Source organism: Polypterus senegalus, chromosome 3, assembly GCF_016835505.1.
Source record: "Polypterus senegalus isolate Bchr_013 chromosome 3, ASM1683550v1, whole genome shotgun sequence".
NCBI lineage: Eukaryota > Metazoa > Chordata > Cladistia > Polypteriformes > Polypteridae > Polypterus > Polypterus senegalus.
In genome coordinates this window covers 196,630,361-196,634,428 of record NC_053156.1, presented here as the reverse complement: position 1 = coordinate 196,634,428, position 4,068 = coordinate 196,630,361, and the positions used below count along the sequence as shown (strand labels likewise).

General features: G+C 41.1%; 1 long non-coding RNA gene across 1 annotated transcript; it reads left to right on the top strand.

The window, feature by feature from the left end:
- The first annotated feature begins 336 nt into the window (after positions 1–336).
- LOC120526854 lies at positions 337–2,035 on the top strand. Its single transcript, XR_005633197.1, has 3 exons — positions 337–412; positions 486–671; positions 1,841–2,035. It is a non-coding gene; the product is annotated as an uncharacterized LOC120526854 (long non-coding RNA).
- Positions 2,036–4,068: the final 2,033 nt, after the last annotated feature.

Here is a 4,068-nt window from a genome sequence, read left to right as displayed (position 1 = left end):
CACCAAATAAATATATATACCTCCACCAAAACGATCACTAGGAGATGATATATAACTCTATATACAAAAAGACTATATACAAAAGAATATACGCAAAAGCCGCCAAAATTACAACTGCTCCTCCAAATAGCTCAGCAGTGCTTACCCCTACCTCGCTCTTAGGTCCACTGACGACCCCTGTTAGCCGGTAACTCTTTAAATATAACCGGCAAGATTGCCCAGCCAAACTGCCAACACGTGTACCTCATGCACCTATCCCGGTAGACGGTAGCGCGTTCACGCCACACGCCGTGACACGCCCCGAGCTACTATGTATTTAACACCAAACTCCTGCGTGTCGCGAGCGCGTATAAGCCCTCCGGTACAGCCAACAGCTATGCTGAATTCAAGCATACCTGTTGCCGACTCACCAGTAAGTAAACCATGTTTTTAATGTTATGGGATCCCTATCTCTGATTCAAACAAATGCCGGCTTTCTCTTTTAGGCGCGCTGCATTTTAAACCGCCTGCACTATGCTACGAGGACACCGGAGTGTAAAAATGAACATGTGCGGTGGAGCCAGTACTGGCCATTATACTGGCTCCACATGTGTCCAAACACACCCCGCCTCACAGCGCTCATCCTCTAGACGACACCGCGCTCCTACGGCAGCGCCCTAAACACACCAACGGTAAGTGCACTTTCTTATAGCCATATAAATGCTGCTGCTTCACTTAAATTTGGTAAGACGCGACCCCGCGCATTACCAGACCTGGTAGATATTTTTTTGATATTAAATGAACTAAACATATCCTTGCAAGGACAACGTAAGGATGTGTTCACATTACAAATGGATGCTTTTCAAAAGAAAATATTACTGTGGCAAAAGCGGTTGGCTGAAGATCTGCAAATGTTTTCAAATTTTGATGAATATATGAGAGAGAAGGATGTTGACTGGCAGGTGGTAACAATTGTTCAACAGCACTTATAATAAGCCGATAATCTTTCTCTTGTTATTGATAACTCAATCATTTCCCCATCACCTTAGGTCAAGAGTCTGGGTGTCATCGTCGACAGTACCCTATCTTTCCAGTCTTACATTAATAACATCACTCAGTCTACTTACTTCCACCTACGTAATATTAATAGCATCCACCCCTCCCTCACTCCCCATACCACTGCTATTCTTGTTCACAGTCTTGTTACTTCTCATCTGGACTATTGCAATTCACTCCTTTTTGGTCTCTCTAATAAATCTCTCCATGAGCTTCAGCTAGTCCAGAATTTTGCAGCTCACATCATTACTCGAACCTCATCTAGTCATTATATTACTCTGGTCTTGCAGCAGCTTCATTGGTTCCTGATTAAGTTTCAAATTGATTTTAAAATTCTGCAATTAACATTTAAGGCCATTCATAACCTCATCCCTCCATATCTGTCCAACCTTCTTCATGTTGCCATTCCCTCTAGTAACCTTAGATCCTCTTCCTCCATCCATCTGACTATCCTTCTCGCCCGTCTAACCTCCATGGGGAGCAGAGCATTCAGCCGTTCTGCTCCCAAGCTCTGGAACTCATTACCTACTGAGCTTAGAAATATCAAATTATTTTCAACCTTCAAATGTAAACTTAAAACACATCTGTTTTAAAATGGCTTTTTATTTATTAATACAGTGGCTTTATTTGGTTTTAATTTTTATATTTTCTGTATTTTCTGATGCTTTAAGTTGTTTATAATGTGTCTTTTTATTTATTTATTTATTGGTTGTTCGGTGTCCTTGAGTTCTCAGAAAGGCACCTTGTATAAATAAAATATATTATTATTATTACTATTATTATTATTACTTATAATCACTCGCAGAATCTTTTGGTCGTTGTTACCCAAAGGAAGAAAATAGCAGACATGGCAAAATGTGGCCAATAGATCCATCTGCAGCAAACATTGAAGATAGCAGTTTAAGCATGAATGAAAAAGAAAGCCTCATCGATCTATCATCCGACGACAGTCTGAAAGCTAAATTTCTTATCAAGACCTCATTTTTGGCTTTCCATAAAAAGTGTATACCCATTGCTGAATGAAAAAGCAATAAAATTTTGATTCAATTTTCAACAATATATTTGTGCGAAAAGACATTTTCTTTCATCTGTCACATCAATTAAAACATGTTGTATACCTTTAAGAAAACGTCATTACGTCATAACGTGTGTTGTTAGTAAGTCAGAAGCATAACTAGCTGTTCTGTTCACATGTGCTCCGTTCCGAGTGAAAATAAAGTGACTCCTGAGCTCTGTTAAGGCAAGTGTGTGTGTTCATTCAAAAAGCATTACATGGTGTCAGAAGTGCTTGACGAGCGCATTGCCTCGAAAATATGGCGAAGTTCAACCCTTCGGAATGTTTTTCATTTGATTGTCCGAATAAGTGGGCTGAATGGAAGCTACGTTTTCAGCGCTTTAGGAGTGCTACCAAACTGGATAAAGAAGACGGTGAAGTCCAGGTCAGTTCATTAATCTACGCCATGGGTAACGAAGCCGAACACATATTTAAATCGTTCGCCTTTGATGAGGAAGGTGACAAGAAGAGATTCGACGTTGTGTTAAGAAAATACCACGAGTACTTCTTCCCTAAATGGAATGTGATTCACGAGCGAGCCTGTTTCTATCAAAGAGTACAGCGCCCAGGTGAAAAGGCAGAAACTTTTATTAGAATTCTGTATGATTTATCGGAACATTGTGACTTCGGAGAATACAGAGATGAACACATTCGGGATTGGATAGTTGTGGGCATACTCAATAAAGAACTGTCGTGCAGGTTGCAGTTAATGTCTGACCTTATGTTAGCTCAAACTATTCAAAGCGTGCGCCAATGTGAAGAGGTAGCGCTCCAAGTTCACCAGCAGGGGGAGGCGTGCTTTGCAGTACAAGAGATAGCACAAGGGAAAGCAGCAGACAGAGAAAAACTGAAATGGAAACCTAAAAGAAAATTTGCCAAAGAGCAAGGAGAACCAAAATGTGGAAGATGTGGGAAGATTAAACACAAGTATCAGGAAAAATGCCCAGCAATAAAATCAACATGCAATAAATGTAAAAAAAGTGGGTCACTGGGAAAGAATGTGCCACAGTAAATCAGTGAGAGAAGTGACAGAAACTGTTGCACAGACACCATATTTCCTGGGAGCTGTTACAAATTCACAAAATAATGATGAGCAGTGGACTGTGCAAATTTCCATCGGAAAGACACCAGTTAAATTTAAAATTGATACTGGTGCAGATGCAAACATCATGTGTGAAGAAACATTCTGCACGCTTAATCCCAGGAGAACGCTGGAGCAGTCTAGTGTTACACTGTGTAGTCCTGGAGGACGCCTTGAGTGCTTGGGGAAATTTCAAGTCAGTACCACATATAAAGGAAGTGTGTACACATTCCCAGTGTATGTTATCCATGGACAAAATGTGAACAATTTGTTAAGCCGGTCCACTGCATCCTCAATGGGAGTGGTGAAACGCATTGAGGAAATTCACAATGCATTTGGTGAGCATGGAACTCTTAAAACAGAATCTGTTAAAATCCAGCTTAAGGACAATGCTCAGCCATATGCGGTACACATAGCGCGCAGAGTTCCACTGCCTCTCATACAAAAAGTAAAAGAGGAGCTTCAGCGCATGGAAGAGAATGGAGTCATTGAGCCAGTGACAGACCCTACGGACTGGTGCGCACCCATTGTGCCGGTGCTTAAACAGAACGGGAGGATTCGCATCTGTGTAGATCTGAAAAAGTTGAATGAATCTGTAAAAAGGGAAAGATATGTTCTTCCAACTGCAGAGGAGATAATTGCAAAACTGAGTGGTGCAACAGTCTTCTCATATTTGGATGCTGTCTCAGGTTTTTGGCAGATACCTTTACACCCAGAAAGCAGCAAACTAACCACTTTCATAACACCATTTGGAAGGTACTCCTTTAAACGTCTTCCTTTCGGCATCACCAGTGCCCCAGAAATATTTCAGCGGAAGATGATGGAAACTTTACAAGGGCTTGATGGAGTATCGGTGTATATGGATGATATATTGGTGTATTGAGACGCCATGGAACAG